General features: G+C 46.7%; 1 protein-coding gene across 13 annotated transcripts in view; it reads right to left on the bottom strand.

The window, feature by feature from the left end:
* The window catches only part of CELF2 (CUGBP Elav-like family member 2), a 311,505-nt gene that overhangs the window by 96,719 nt on the left and 197,395 nt on the right, over window positions 1–17,391 (bottom strand). The window lies entirely within an intron of this gene.

Genomic DNA, 17,391 nt, shown 5'->3' with positions numbered 1-17,391 from the left:
GGAAGAGACAGCTGGCAGGTCTGTTTTCCCAGCCCCTCACCGGACTGACGCTCTGGCTTGGGCCTAAATTTGCTGATTTTTCTTCCCCTTCAATTCCCAGTTTAGAATTTCCGCTCAGTTTTTCTTCTCTGCACTACCCCTTGCTGTTTCCACTGGTGCTACCTTGTTAGCTCCTGATTCCTGGTCCCTCAGATTCCGGAAGTGGCCCCCTCTCTACTTCTGGTCCTTGCCTTCCAAGCATCTCATACACCGCTGCCTTTTTAATCTGCCTGAAACTCTGCTCTAGTAATTTCTGTCCCTTGCCCCAAAACTTTCCATGATCTGCCAAATTAAATTCCAGCTCTTTGGCCTTTCACGCAACTCCAAGCTTTGACCCCGAATTACCTTTCCAGGCTTCTTTCTCCTGATTGCTCAACACTTGTCTTCAACTCTACTCAAACTGGACAACTCCCTCTTACTGGGACCTCATCCATATGCTTCTCCACAAAAAGGCACAACGACCTTTCTCACATATAAACACAGTACTTCCTTCACTAATATAACCGCTGTATATGTTACATAGGAACACCTATATGCTATTAGGCTGAATCATGTGAAATTCCCATTTTGTAGATTGTGAATAGCTGAAGGGTGACGATTTCATAGGATACAACCTCGTACACTGCACAGCAACAGAACTGCATTATTTTCTTTTTGGGTGACGTGTGAAAAGCTCCCCGAGTTCAAGTCATGTAGGTTTTTCTCCTTTGTAAGGTTTGGAGAGCTTTCCAGCAATTCGTCTGCAATATTTACCAGGGTATGAGCTCAATTACACGTGAACTTGATGACACAAAGCAAAACCACCCCCTACACCAGGCGCAGAATCGATGGGTGTTCCACGTGCAGTGCTGGACTCCCTTCACCCACTCTCTGCGGCTTCAACGCTGCTGAGATTAGTGATGCTTTATCCAGTAATCTCGGGTTTCCTTTCAACTTCAAGGCAGACTAAAGCCCCCACAAGGATACCCCTCTATCAAGCAAATCTTTAAAACCTCTGGTTCAAAACTAACTTGGAAAACTTAAGCCAACCGTATCTTCCCTTGAACCTTCTGACAGGGTACCGACGTCTCATCAAATCCACGGAAAAGCCCCGCTGAATTTCGTATTCTACTGATCCTTCCCTAGCTTAGCGCCAGAGTCCTGACTTGTTTGAGTTGCTTTGCCAGCCACGTTTATTAATTAGTGTCTAACATTTTCATCTCTGCAAGTTGCAACCTCTCATAAAAAATGCATGGTTTGATTGGCTTAGCAATGACAACTTCATTTACAACAGACATAAATACCATACCTCGCACAGTGATCTTTCTCCATTTATTTATTTAGCTACCTCCATGGCCTTTGGGATTTATACTAAGCGAATGAGAGCAGATAACTAGTGTAATTTTCCTCTCTTAATCATATTTAGGCAAAAATGATTAAGTACCTTTTTTTTTAAACAAATGAAGCTGGTTTCTAAAAAATTATTCCCTATACTAAAAATAGTCGGCAAGTTTGAAAAAAATATGCCTTAAGGGCTATTTCATATTAGCCATGTTTAAAATGCAAATCCATTAAACATCTGAGCAAGACATCTGATATTGTTTTTAGCAACTCTATTATTCATCTCCTTTTCCACAACAGTACTAAACTTTGGTTGATATTTTGCCAAATGAAGAACTCCCTTCCAGTGCCGCTATTTCTTTATGAGTTTGAGTTTAATTTTACTGTCTCATTTTGATTTCTACCTTCTACTCTCATGTGTGAGATCGTTTACCAACTTTGGAAATTACTTGTTGGCAGAGCTCAGGGAAATTATGACGGTTCAATTGTTCTATAAATACCCTTACCCTGAAGCTCAGTCTTCTAGAGATCGGATTCAGGTTTAGGCCTTCATATACACAGCACTGTCACCAAAATTCAAATGGCAGAGATAAACTCAGATAGGGGATACACTAAGAATACGGGAGACGTTTAGGGTGCCTGGGTGGCTCAGTCGGTTAAGCATCCGACTCTTGATGTTGGCTCAAATCAGGATCTCACGGTTCGTGAGTTCGAGCCCCTTGGACTCTGCTGACAGTGTGGAGCCTGCCTGGGATATTCTCTCTCTCTCTCCCCCTTGCTCTTTGCCCCTCCCCTACTCATGCTCTCTCTCTCTCTCAAAAAATAAATTAAAAAAATGAATATGGGAGACATCTTAAATTAAGGCAATAAGGTAACAACTCTTTATTGACAATGCTTGATTGGCAGTGGCTCATCTATTTTGATGGTTTCTTCTACGAAAGAGGTCTTGGGAAATTTGGCCAGCTTTACTTGTTCTGTAGTGGAAAGAATATCACACTTACAATCACAAGGTCTGGGTTTGAGACTTGGCTTTGCCAACCCCCAGTACTTAACGGTCAAGCCACTTGACCTCTTTAAGCCTTGGTAAGGTCTTAGTTTCTTAACTGACGCAGGTGTTACTAGAGTAGAAAAATGCTTTGTGATCATCCATGCTTGTGTCTTGTAGTTTGTGGAGGAGGCGTCTAACCTGACTAAAAGGACTGCAATGGAAAATCAAAGTACTGAGGACACTCTCCCATCTCCCTCTTGCACCCCCCGCCCTCGGTTTGTCAACAACTCTTGAGATATTTTATAGTCAGAGAGTGTCGATGAATAAAAGCTTTTCCTGAGAGCTCATTTATTCAACACACATTTGTTGGGCAGCATCTATGGTATGAGGCTGGGCTCTGAGAACCTTCTCTCTCTTTGAGGCATTTGGAGCTTAATCCAGGAGAGACTAAGAGGTAAATAACCGGGGGGAGTAAAATTCAGCATGACAGGATGAAATCACCACCCCACTACGGTGGATTCACATGAAGGAATATTCGATTCTACCTTCACAGAAGTGAAACAACACCTGTGTGTGATCCTACGTCTGGACTATAGTGTGTGAGCAAGAGTGTCATAGACGCTGGAGAGAAAGTCAGGGACACAGCGTGGAGGTCGAATCTCACCCTTAGGACCCAGCAGGTGTCCATTTTTTTCTGCCACAAGACACAACACAAGCATATTCACACACTCCCGCAGTGCGCTTGGGGTGATGTGCAAGTCCAGGGTCCTAATTCCACTCCATCCTTTCCGACTCAAGGGAGCACCTGGGAGATGAGTGAGATCGCAGTTATGACAGGGATAACTTCAAAAATCTCCTAACCCCTTCCGTGCTTTTCCTAGCTGTGGGGACAACCATAGTCCCAAATGATAAAGAGGGCAGAATTCCAGAGATGCTAAGGGAGAACGCAGGATTTCCTCGCTGATCACAAATGGGGTACTGAGATGAGGCAGTAGGGGAGAAGGGAAGGCTGAGGATGACTCCTGGCTTTTGGTCTCGGGTGGTGCACCCGTCCACGTGGACAGGTAACCACACTTGAAGAGGGCCTGGGTACTGGTCAGAAGAGGACTTTAGTATTGCAACTGCCTGGGGACCAACTGCATGCAACTTTGCAGTAACAGCTATCGGACATCTAGGTTTGGGGCCTGGCAGAGAAGTCTGACTTTCAAGATCAAGGTTTGGGAGGCAGCATGACAGAAATCGTGCAGTGAGAACGAAGGGGTAAAAACGGAACCCGGGGGTGGGGGGCACATTCGTGGTTAAGGCCTAGTTCTCTGCCCGCCATCCTTATGAGAAACAGCACATTCCTTTTTATTGGGAGAAAAGTCGACTGTCTGTCACTGTGCTGTGTAAGGAAGGCGCCTGGAAGGCTTATGGCCTGAGATGTCTTTAAAGGTTCTCTTTTGCACTTGGCTCTGCTTTAATCCAGTGTCTTCAGCCTTTCAAGCTTTAGGCCAGACCCAACCTTCCCTTTCATAAATCAACACCCTGCCTAGCCAGCTGGTGTATTTATTCTTTTTCATTATTTGGAATTTTGTTAAAGTCTAAGCTAAATTTTTGTTTTCCCATTAAGGCCTTTGAAAGTTACCATGGGAAATATTTATTGTCCGCACTGCCATAAAACTGAAGGGCATATCATGTTTAGAGAAGAGAGTCAAGATAAAATGCCTATGAACACACCCAAGGAATCCCAACTACGACATCTGTCCAACCAAATGCTGCCAAAGAGACTGAAGGTCATGGTCCATACGAGGCTATTTTGGGAACCAGGCACTGTATACAGATGCCTTTGAGAGACCTGCCTCCCAAGAGGCCCCTGCCTTGCAAGTAAAGTGCTCTTCCATTTTCCTTTTCCCACCCACGAACCTGAGTGGCTACCTTCCGTGAGGCGAATTACATGGAAAAAGAACATAGGTGTGCCCTTAAAAACCAGCACAACACCCTTCTTCTTAGCCAACATCACCAACGCGCCTTCAGGAGGCGTTACCAAAGATGGCCGCGTAGACCGAAACATCCTCGCCGTGGCTCACTCCCTCCTTTTCAAGCGGTAAGGAGATTTCATGGTTAGTCAACTGGGTTGAGAGCCTAGAGCTCATTTCCACTAACGAGCTGATGTGCTGACCACGGTCACGGCAGCCTGCAATCACTGACTCGTGATTCTTCCCAAGACCAAGGGTGAGGGGCTTGGCACATGTGACTCAGAGGCGCAGTGAGGGAAAAGCACGGTTTGTGCCTCTCCAAAAATGCATAATTAGGAAGGAGAAGCTCCTTTGCAGCCCCGATCTATTAATTCAGCTCTAATCAGTGAAATACAGAAGTGGGGAGGGCGACTTGAAGTCCAAGGACAGCACCTGACATACAGCCCTGCCCTCACGTGTATTTCAGGATCTCCCCCATCAAGAGGTGGAGGCTGGGCTGGGGATTATACCCTGAGCTGACAGAAGCCTGCGAGAGAGGTGTGGCCTGACTTTGAGGTGACGTCAGCAAAGAGCAAGGCTGAGGATGTTTTAGTCCTGGGGGCCGCATGCACTCTGCCGCGGGCTCGTCCTCACGAGTCAGCCAGTCGGTTCTGCTGAGTGAAATAAACACGGGTGTCTGCCTGTAAGTTACAGGGAAGGCCTGGTAATTTTACTCTTGCCTTCTATGTGCCTTTCCTGGTCCCCTATTCCATGCAGATCCAAACCACCATCAGCAGGTATTACACCCCGAATGTGTCCTCCTCCTGGGACGGGGCACTGATCTCTTGTCCTGCCCCTTTGGCCTCCTTTCCCAGCTGGCTCCTCTGTTCACCTTCTGCTTCCTACTCAGTTAACCAGCCGCAGCTCACGCTTTGATGCTGGTCTGACAGACAACGGTGTGACTCAGGCAAACGGTGGCCATGTAGGTTTTAGTGTTTTTGTGGCAACAAATGACTCTGTGCTTAGAGACTGCTGCCTGGGGTGCCTGTTGTATTTCAAGTAATCGTGAACCACCCAACACGTGAAACACGTCTCCCGATCCACGAGAAGTAGGGATGGAATGCCAGAACCCACTCCAGAGGAATCTCACAACTATTCAGGACAGGTGACATTCTTCTTAGCCCTCCCAAATTAACACACGTATCATATGTGTTTATAAAGTACCTCTTCTCAGGAGGCAGGGCATTCTACCCTCGCATGCCTGTGGCAGTGAAATCTTCTTTGTCAGCCAGAGTCTCTCAAGCGGTGGCTACGGAGAGGGACAGGATAAGAAGTGCTTTGCTTCCCTAGGAAGGAAGCGCAGGTCCATGGAGGATGAACCAGCAGGGACTCCACACGCCCACCGTTTCTGCAAGGTGGGACCCGGCTGCCGAGTATTACAGATGAACTCTGTGTGGCAGAAAATTGCTCCTCTCTAGAATTAGCTTATTCTGGCCAGAAAAAAACTGTGCTAAAAATAGCACTAACTCCATTCATCCTCTTACAGCCCGGGACATATTAATTCTACGTAAGTCTCACTCATGTGAGATTTTCTGGCAGGTCTTTGAGAGCTGATGGGACGGAAAACACACAGTTGCCCACACAAAGATACTGGCGAACAAAAGACCTCCTCATATGCCGTTCGCAGATTTACCTCCTTCCCGACCTGTCCCAGATGCTCAGGTCACCCAGATCCCTTTTACAATGTCTGCAAGGAAATCTGGGAAGGTGGCAGCATCTGCAGTGACAGAGGAGCTCTGCCCTCTTGAGCACCGAGGAAACCTATCGATTCCGCTGCGGGAGGCAGGTGTGCACACACAGTCAGTGTGGTCTTTAAAGAGAACTGTGATCGATTCCCAGGATGGCGGTACTGGTGAGGACTGTTCCCACCAGCACACAGGCATCACACTGTGCTGTGCACACACAGTCCCCGGGATCTGGTGCAAATCCAGGTACAGGGAGAGGCCCGAGAGTCAGCACGACGAACACAGTCCTGACGGTTCCGGGGCTGCTAGCCACGGACCAGGCTCTGAACAGCAAGGCTACCTGTACTTGCGGGAGGGTCATCAGCAGCTGCGAGGGCTCCCGCACAGCCAGATGAGCAGGAGGAAACAGGTTAATCGCCACCACCTTACTCTTGGGGCTGATGGCGGTCATTCTCCAATAGTGGTTCTCGAACCTGAACACTGGGATCACCTGGAAAGCTTTAAAAATACCCTGAGAGATTCTTCTTTAATCTGCCCGAGGCATGGCCTGGACATGTGTCATTTCAAAAGCTCCCCAGTCGGGGCTACTAATCACAGAACTAGCTCTAGATGCAAATGGACTCAAACTTAGGACCACTTTGGTTTTTTCTTCATCCCTTCTGTAAAAATTTGTCTAGTTCATGTGTCATTTCAGGTAAATGGCCAGGAAGAATATTATGACTATGAGAGTCTTTTCTCAGAGGGTAGAAATGAGAAAAGGAATCACCACGCTCAGTGGCCTCACATCATACAGTGTCATGTCACCGACAGATGGGTCGTAGGGGCCCTGAACCGCTGCTTCTTTAAGTGACGTGTTTGGAATAATCTCGTACAGAAATCGCGGGGGCCTGAGACGCTGACAAGACCAAGAGGCTGGGAGTTGGCAGATAAATGTTGCTGTTCCATCCCGACCTCGCCACCGAACTGTTCTGGGCTTTTGCTTCTTCATCTGTCATCTGAAGGGCAGCAGGACCGTCTCCAAAAAAAACTTTTAGCTTCCACAGTCCATGACCTCTGATGAAATAGGGTCTATTTTCCTCGGCATGCCCTCTCTTCCTCTGCTGACCCAGAGAACCACATTCAACTAGACAGAAATCTACTGAGATTAGCCCCAGGATTTCCTAGGTCTGGGACTCTGATCTTCCTTACTGATGATATTTAGTTTTGGTTAATGACCTCCAGGGGTTTTACATTTGGGCAATGCTGACTCAGGGACAGGCTGGGCAACACAGCGATTAGGATTCTCTAATAAATGCCTCAGAGGCACGTAATGACTTTTTGTAGGAGTTGTGATTATAGTTAATGCCTTCCATGAGCTGCCGAAGAAATGTTAAGATACAACTCATCCAAATCTAGGCTGAAGCGCCTCTTCCTATTTAAATGATGGCTTATAAATATTAGTAAACCATCAGACACTCATAACGGAGTAGGATTACAGGTGAAGTTAAGCTGAATTTGAGGGCAGTTGTCTATCACATCTCCTTGTATCTGGATGGAAGAGGCCAATTATTAGCCGTAAGCGACACTCAGTGATTTGTTAGAGAATTTTTCCTCTAATAGCCAAAAGTATGCCCTTAAATTTGGAATGACAGACTTCTCACTGAAAAGGCAACCAGAGTGGGAAAACAAATTATGACTCTCTGTTTTATTATTTATCTAGCCTTTTATTATTTTCATGAGCTCAGGCGTATATAAAAACCCTTGGCATGGTGCCCAAGACGCAGTAAGTGCTCGGTACACGTTAACTATTACAATTAGTTTTATTAATCAAACATCTATTGCTATTCCGTTAAAGTTATCTAAATTCCAAAAGTCACTGAAAAATACCAGTCACGTAGAGAGAACATTTACAAAACCAAAACTTGCCGGAAAGATACTTCTGGAGTTCTAGAACTACTGTTCTGAATTTACACCCGCCTGCAGTAATATGGGCAATGACAGCAATTAGCTTTCTATTTCCTGGTCTACATGACTTGCTGACAGCCGGTCTGCTTACACTGGACCTCACGTACCACTCAGCACAAAGCATCTGGCACAGTTTCCCGGTTTGCATTTAAATATATGCTTTTCTAGAGAAATTAAAAACTGTGTATGTGTGGGCAAGCTCACAAAGCGTGGAATTTGACAGACTGAAATATACCCTAGTGGCCTGCGGTCACCCAAGTTCAGTCTTCAGGGTGGAGGTGAGTTTCCAGGGAACCTGTTCTTCACTTTGACTTGGGCCTTCTGGCCCCTGAGGGAGGACTTGGTGGCACAGAGATCACAGAACTCTCGGTCTAACCCCACGTGCTGTCACACGGCATCCCGGCTCTTGCTCCCAAGACCAGGCCAGTGGGGGATGGGGGGGATGTACCACCAAGTCTCCACGACATGTCCACATATCTACATTCACATCAACACAGCAATGACAGCACGACGACCGGACAGAATCAACCACATGGTTTACCCTAAATGTCTTAGTCAACACTGAGCCTTTGGTCCTAACTCACCTCCTGACCAAGGGAGAGGACAGAGCAGGTGGGTGGCTGGGACGGAGAGAGAAGGGCACCCGAGCTCCCAGGACACGAGGAAAAACGCTGCGCTGACCCAGCGTCCTTGCCCCTGACTTTGCCAAGGCAGAGAGCACGTGGCTGAGAGCGCGGCCGTGGGGCTGCTGAGGGGGCCGTGTAGACCCCATGTGCGGCGCTCACTGGTTTCCTGGTGCCCTCGTCTGTGGTGCGGGGTCTGGCCCCCCCGTTTCCAGAAGCAGAGATAAGGGGGTAGGGCTCAGCTGTTCTTGAAAGGCGTCAGGGCTCCTGGGGCAGCAAGGCGAGATGATGGAGGGCGGAGAACTCCTATTTATCTCCCAGTCCTCGTGCCCAGCCACAGCCTGCTGGCTGTCCTGCCGCTTCCTGCTTGGTGTGCTGAGTAACAGGGTTCGTGCCTGATCTTCCAGGATGAGCCGGGCCCCGCTCTGCCCTTCCCCTACGGAAGGACACAGAGCCAAGAGATGGGGGGCGGGGAGGCCAGCTGGACAGAGCGGGGCATTAGGATGCAGATTGGGGACTGGGACCGAAAGCCTGGGGATGCAGATAAAGCAAGGCGCCCTAATAACATGAATGTTAATGAGATGGTGTTGGTAAAGCTGCACTCCTCTGAAGAAAGGTGTTGCATTTATAATCATTTTTGCAAAGCAGTTCCTCTTACAGGAGTGACTGCCTTTGATCTGTAGCTCCTTCCTGGAGAGCCTGGGGCCGGGAGCCTCCAGCCCAAGACAGGAGCAAATGCCTGGCCACACCCGCCCAGCGACGTCAGTGGTCTCCGGCTGGGCAAGAGGGCGGGGCTCGGCATCTCTGGCAAAGCTGCACAGCACAGTGCCCGGGCCCCATGTGGCATCAGGACCGGCTCTGGGCGCCAGCTGCCTTCTGGGGAGGCCTGCTTAGCGAAGCACCAGGACCCGGGCGCCCTGCCTCCCGGGTGAGCGCATCGTGAGACGCCGCTAGTTGTAGGAGTAAAAGAGCTGAGGATTTAGATTGATTTCAGGACAGCTCCAAAGGGAGCAAACGTGGGCATCCCGAGCTTATCCATGCGGTGGTGGGAGTGCCGAGAGAGAACACCTGCTCCTGGGGGTCTCCAACGGTGGGGCCCTTGGCGTCCGAGGTCAGACTCACAGTCACCAGCTGTCTGACCCCAGACAGGTCACTCTTGAGTTTTAGTTTCCTCACCAGCCAACAGGGCCATATGACACAGACCTTGTGGAGGTGCTGTGACAATGCAAAGAAATATAGTCACAGAGCCCTCACGTGGTGCCTGATACGTGGGCCATCAATAGACAGTCACTTTTGCAGTGATTTGCATTGTAGTGCTGTGCTGGCGACCCAGGTCCCACTCCCTACCCCCTAAGACGTGGTGAACATCATGCCTGATCCAGGGGCAGGGCCAGGGGCAGGCGGCCATGCTACTGGGGAGTTTTAGCAACGGTGGCTTCTAATTCTAGTGCTGTCACTGTTGGCTAGGGGAGGTCAGAGGAGTTAATTTAATCTCCTGGTGCCCCAGTGTCCTCCGTATAACAAGGTGAACACTGTCAATACAGCACCTGACATATTTCTAGAAGGGACGACAAAGAATACCATAAAGCCATCTACAAACACAGGCGATTCACTCATCCATGTGAACTGGGGACAGGAATCAAACAGATGCAAGAAATCCACCAAAAATCCCGAAACCTCATTAGGTTAGACACCCTTACTTATCAAACCAAGGCTGTAAGCAAGGAATTAGATGGACTTGTTAAGCCTTCATCGCCTCTCCCTCCTTCTTTGTTCCTTGGGAAAAAAAATTACGAGTGCTCAGCTCCCTGTTGATTCTCAGCCAGAGGGGAGTGGGAAGCAGATGTCCAGAGAACCTCAAAGTGGGAAGCCAGCCCCGAACGGGCCAGATGAGTCTATGTAAGGTACAGATGGCTCTTGGACAATGCGAGGGTTGGCGTGCTAACCCCCTGTGTGGTCAAAAATCTGTATATAACTTTGGACTCCCCCAAAACTTAACTACTAATAGCCTACTGTTGACCAGAAGCCTCACCCATAGCATCAACAGACAGTCCATTAACATATATTTTGTATGTTCTCTGCATTATATGTTATGTTCTTACAATCCAGTAAGCTGGAGGGAAAAAAGGGCCAGTGAGAAAATCATAAGGAAGAGAAACTACATGTTACAGTTTTGCTTTTCTAAAAGATAAATCCACCTGTAAGGGGACCCACGCAGTTCAAATCTGTGTTGTTCAAGGGTCAAGTGTAACTCTACTAACAGATACCTGAAGCGAGTCAAGTCCTAGCTGTCTGCCTGGCTACCTACTTGGATAAACAGGCAGAGAGATAGATGTACAGAGAGATGTTTCTCCTTAAACAGGACATTACCGTAGACAACGCACGGGAGGAAGACTGGTCCTACGAGACTGCAAAGGACTCTGAGAACCACTGAGTCCAACCATTTCGTTTTTGCGGATGAAGACAGGAAGGGCTTTCAAGAGTTCTTAATGACAGGTGGGGAAGGGGATGACAGGACAAATCTGTGTTTTGACTACTGGTGGGAAGAAATGACAGTCAGGAACAATAAAAAACGTGAAAGAGAACATCTGTCGTGGTGTCCCTTTTCTGCAATCTCCCACAGGCACTGTTTATTGTTTATCTTTTCATCTTGGAGACTTTGGGTAGGGAGAGCCGTAACGATATGGTCCTGAGGTACCGCTTTATTACCAAAACAACTTTAATAGCTTATGTCACAATACTAATGAGACTTCCTGAGCACCTGTGTTCGGTCACAGTCTATGGCTCAAATGAGCGAAGGATACATGAAACTTCTTTCCCTCCTTGCCTCCCAGTGGCCGTGGCCAGCCTGCTTCCCTTGCACTCACCAACCTAGATGTGGCCCAGGCGGGGTTTCCAAGACTCCCTCTGATCCTCGTGTCCCTTCCCCCAGCTCAGCCATTCTCCGCGTCTTGGTGGGTGGGTAAGGACCTTGGGGCTCCTGGGAGAGCTCTCTCCATACCCACCCTCGTCACATACTTTTTCATGGCCTGGAGCCTGAGACTGAAGAACTGGACAGCCCACCTCTACTGGACACAGTCCCCTAGCTGTGCCCACCCCACATGTGACAGATTCACGGTCTGTCTGGCACAACAGTAATATTTTCAGGTGATGAATTCTCATGGGGACTGCATACTCTGCGGGCAAAATCTGGACTACTTTCCAACTTAAAAAAAAACACAAAAACATTTCTCCTGGTGTTGTAAGCTCGAGCCCAATGTTGGGTGTAGAGATTACTTAAAAATAAAATCTTTGAAAAAAGTTTTCCCCTTTCATTTGATTGTCACAAGTCCTTTCCTATGCAATTCCATCCAGAACTTTAATCCAATTCATGGATTTTCCCTACAATCTTCTTTTGAAAGCTTATCAACCTCTAATAGAACTGAGATCTAATAAGTGAACTTAATATTCCCAATGTAGTCCTGGGATATCAGAGAGAAATGAGTACCTCTGAAATCCGACTCCTGTTTCTTTCTGCCACTGTGCTATCCTACTGTGGCCTCATACGTTACCAATGAGACCACAGTGCTGCTCAATGACATGGGGCAATTGTGCACCCCTGGCTGGGCCCCTGGGCTACGTAGGTTGCACGTATGCTTTCCTGAGTCCTCACAACAGTCCTGGTAACGAGGTAATGCAGTTGAGCCTCTGCACGGCATTCCACGGAAACCTCATTATCAAAAACTGGTGTAACTGCTCCCTGTTTTAACCCCATGCTACCTGGGCTGCTCAGCTCAGTCACTTTCAACATTTCACCACTAAGGACCCCTCATTAATTTTCTCCCACAGATTTCCTTGTATCAAGCGGGCCCTATTTTAAAAGTCACTGAGCATCTGACTCTCGATCTTGGCTCATGTCGTGATCTCACGGTTTGTGGGTTCAAGCCCCACCTTGGGCTCTGTGCTGATGACAATGGCACAGAGCCTACTAGGGATTCTGTCTCTCCTTCTCTCTGCCCCTCCCCAACTTGCGCACGTGTTCTCTCTCTCTCTCTCTCTCTCTCTCTCTCAAAATAAATAAAACTAACTAGCTTTTTATTACAGTTAAAATCAAAGCCGTAGGTCAATAACTGCCAATCAAAGCTACTGACCTGACTGGCTGCCAGCCTAAAGCAAAAGAAGCCTTGCTCAGGTGGCATGTAAAATGTTACGGTGGGTGAAACATTACTTCCAGTGGCCTTTTGTGAAATATTAAAATATGCTTTCCCAGACCCCTTGCGATTGGCCTCCAGACTGGGAACCACTGGGCCTGGAGTTTCTTTCATCCTCTGGCTTTCTTTCTTTCTTTTTCATTTTGAGAGAGACAGGCAGAGAGTGAGCAGGGGAGGAACACAGAGAGGGAGACGGAATCCCAAACAGGCTCCACACTGCCAGCACACAGCCCGACGTAGGGTTTGAACTCATGAACCATGAGATCATGACCGAAATTAAGAGTCGGATGCTTCACCGACTGAGCCAGCCAGGCGCCCCTCATCCTCCAACTTTCTGTCTCAGGCCCAAAGCAATGAGCAGCCCAGCACCCCTGCCATGCCTGCCTGAATCCCATGTGGGCCTGATTCTGCAGCTTGAGCGCTTCTCCTCCACACTGGCTTAGCTCCAGTTGGTGGCTACAGCCCTGGGGAGCTGCCCTCTAGGCACAACATGGCGCTCTCCATCATAGTCCCTTACAAAGTCATCTTAAAAAAAAAAAAAGTTCTGGGGCATCTGGGTGACTCAGTCGGTTAACCATCTGACTCCTGATCTCAGCTCAGGTCTTGATCTCAGGGTCGTGAGTTCAAGCTCCGTGTTGGGCTTTGCTCTGGGCATGAAGCCTACTTAAAAAAAAAGAAAAAGGTCCTCACTTTTTGTTTAGCTTTCGTTTTGGCAGGACGTAGTGTTCTCAGGGGAATAGTTGCTTTGGGAAAGTCCTGGAAGGCCAAACGTTTCAGCCCAGGCCCAGTCCCGCAAATGCAAATCTGAAGAATGCGCACCAAATGTCCCGATTTACACACTCCACAGCACACACATTTTATATGTTGGGTTGCGACCCCAGAAGAGTTCACACCTACAGAATCTGTCAAGTAGAAACAATGTCTTCTAAGCACATTTCTTCAGGGGCTCAGAAAGCTTTACATACATTATCTCATTCGGCGCCTACTCTTCTGTTAAGAAGGTGGAAGGCAGGGATTATCACCATTAAATGGTGGTTCTCAAGTACCCTCGCACATGCACTATGAATTAGCCATGATCCCGATTCAAAGCAAAAACCAACAAACAGACAAACATGAGAATTACACAGTTCATGAAGCCCAATATAAGAAAGGTGACTGCAAAGTAGTTAAGAATATGTTGGCAGGCCAAAAAAAAAAGGGGGGGGGGATTTTAAGCTATATCTTCCTGGTTTTATTTGGCTGAATTAATACTCACATATGGATGTGTGTGAATATATGCCCATCTTAAGTATATAGAGACATACATACGGGTCTGTGTAGAGGATACAAATTCTATCTCACACACACACACACACACACACACACACACACACACACACAGGAGTGCACAACACAGCAAATCTACATTCACCCTCTATTTTGGAGTACTTGGAAGACGTGTGGGCAAAGGTGCCATTTTTGGGAACAAAAGTGGACTCCTTGGGAAACACTTTATGAAAGTAGCTCATCTGGGCATGAAATATCCAAGAGCTAGTTATGAAACCTTAACCAAGTACAGGCATGGTGGCTGGCTTTGTTTTTGGGTGATTCAGTTATAAACAGCACGGTTGCTACTGTATTCCCTGGTACCCAGAACGGTTCCTGGCAAACAATAAAAATTCAGTAAATACTGGGGCACCTGGGTGGCTCAGTCGGTTAAGTGTCCGACTTCAGCTCAGGTCATGATCTTGCGGTTCATGAATCTGAGCCCCGCATCAGGCTCTGTGCTGACAGCTCGGAGCCTGGAGCCTGCTTAGGATTCTGTGTCTCCCTCTCTCTCTGCCCCTCCTCACTCATACTCTGTCTTTCTCTCTCTCAAAAATAAATAAAAACATTTAAAATTAAAAAAAATTTCAGTAGATATTTGATGAATGAGTGTATGAATGCTCTGTTCTACCTGATAACATGCTTTTGAAGACTTAACTCTGCTTATGTAGACATTTTGGCGGTGTCTTCCTGTTCTAAATAAATGGCATCTGAGACAAAACTTTATCTAGCCTGGTCTAGTTAGGCTTGGATTCAAATGAGATGGTTTGGTGGGGGGCGCGATTTCCATGATATGATGAGATGGGGTTGGAGGGATTTTACGACAGAAATAATGACGATGATGGTAATGATAAAATAATCATCATGGCTCTGAGCACAAAGGCATTAAATACATATTAATAATTAGAAGAGGTGGTTCAAAGAAAATGAGTACCTCAAAAATGCATTACAATGGGCAAATTGAATTTGGTCCCAGTGAGAGCCAAGCTGTTCTGCTGGAAGAATATTAAACCCCAGCATTCTGCTCTTAAAGGACACAGGGGGACAATTCTATGGAGAATTGTGTGGAAGGCCGCCTGGCAGGAAGGAGAGTGCCTGCCCGTGTAGGTAAATGATCCCTTCCAGGGAAGCCAAGAAGGGGCTCATTCACTTCATGTGGGTGAACACACCCGTCCCAAGAGGCAGTTTTATTCACAGCTCCTTCCTACTGGATCAGCCTCATTTGTTTTTATACCTCCAATCTACGTGGAGCCCTCGCTCACACTCCAAGTGTTCTTATAAAACACCTTTCGGTAAGCCACCGCTGAAATGGAATGCTCTCAACAAATGTTCTCTTAGGGCAGTAACACCTTAATATAGACTGCATTTAATAAAACTGGTAGTGATTCTAAAAAGAAAGGAAGGAGGAAGGCATAGGCAGAGAAAATGTCTGGAAGAAATTTGCAATTAATATTTTACAAGACATTTAGATTCTGATTCCTCCTTGCTGTTAAAATTTAAGAGCTTTTCCAAAACTGTATTCCTCTCTGTTATTACATCCTTAATTAAATTAATTTATACAGTGAATGCCCTAACGATACTGCTGTAGGTTTTCAATCAGAAAGCCTTACTGAGAGAGACAATATGTTTTAAGACCTTGAGAAAAGAACAACGTAAGGCCCAGTGCTGTCACTGGCATGGGGATGTTTGGTCCTGGACATGTGATTATTGAAAAGATCGTGGTAGTTTTTCTGTGTTTCGATTAAGGTCTTTGCTTTATTTTTTAATTAAGCTAAATTAGGTCAGTGAACACAAAATGAATCTCTCAAGTTGCCTCTACAAGGATTTTTCTCTCTGGGCAATACAAGGGCAGACGATGACATTTCTATTGACTAATTCTACCAATTAGGTTGTGCCGTCCTAAACAAAAGAAGCTATGTGTTAGCCCGACGTGCCAAACTTGTCAAGGCAGAGGCAACCAAAATCTGTCCGGGAACACCAATGGCTCAGCTGTAGAAAAAGTCAGGCTAACAGTTCTGCAGGAAACACAAAGGTTCCCCAAGAAGCTCTGCCTGTGCAGACACACGGAAGGTTTTCTTTTCAGGTGATGGAAGTCTTACTCACTAGGCATCTCAAGGGCTGGCAGACAGGCATGCAGGCATGAAATGCCACAGCTTAGTGCCCGCAGCTTACTGCATACAGTAGGCACTCAATAATTATTAGTGTTTTGTTAATCTAATGAGATGTCAGGAATAAATAAGGCAGCGTGCCTGAGATGTGATCTGCTGCCTAAGCGTCAAGCCTCCGTTTCTAGAGGAGAGCTGGTCACGCCAGGGAAATGCCATCCAGAGGCTCAGTCTTTGCTCCTCCCTGTGCTGAGCTGTTGAATTTGCTCCCTATTCCCAATACTGTATTTCTAGGTTTATGACGAGCATTTCTTCCTTAGTCACATGGCGTGAAAAATGTGTCCTCAGTGACTCTGCACTGTTGAGTAAGACCCTGGTCCTTTACCTCATCACCCGTCCTCTATGGAAAAGGTCTCTATGACCTGTACACGGCACGAAGGAAGGGTGCCTTCCAATAGAAATCTAAGAGCAAACACATTCAACTCAATAACAGATGGTCCCATCAGCACTTTGTCCTCTGCCATACTGAGTTATTTGTTTCTCTCAAGACCCAAAGATGGTCCCTAAATATCAATCAAGTTTGGCTGCATGATAAAAGTTCCCTATGATACATAACATCAACTGCAGAAAAAAATGAAACAGGAGGGGTGGGGGGGCGCGGAAGCCTCAGTGCTATTTGATCTTGTTTTCAATTGAAAGTTTTGGATACTTTAGAAAAAAAAAAAAAAGGCATCAAGTGCCTTTTTAATGGACTTTATCCGCAGGAAAAATGATTACAACCAGAAAAGCTTTAAAGTGTCAGCTGGTGATGCATTTTTCTTTATCCCTTTTATTTTTATTCAGAGAGAAATTGAAGGCATATGGCAAAGTGCATCATTAATTTCTTATTAATTTCATAATATGAAGGCAACCAGTTAAAATAGTAGTGCTACAACTTTAAATTACCGAACTCACTTGGTATTTAATGAGAGATTTAGCACAGCAGGGTTTCTGTTAAATTAAGTTGTGCCTTCACATCACAGTGGGAAAACAGGTGTATATTGGTTTAGAATTATGGAAATGTTGACTAATTCCAAGGCTTGTAATCAAACAGCAAGGCACCCTGTAATATTTTTTCCCCTAAAATAAGCATTAATCTTTCATGTCTGGTCCCCCTGCCTCCTGTCCACCAAAAGCTCACAGCTGAAAGGAAACT

Source organism: Panthera leo, chromosome B4 (genome assembly GCF_018350215.1).
Source record: "Panthera leo isolate Ple1 chromosome B4, P.leo_Ple1_pat1.1, whole genome shotgun sequence".
Lineage (NCBI taxonomy): Eukaryota > Metazoa > Chordata > Mammalia > Carnivora > Felidae > Panthera > Panthera leo.
The sequence above is the reverse complement of the archived record's forward strand: the minus strand, read 5'-3'. Positions and strand labels throughout refer to the sequence as shown.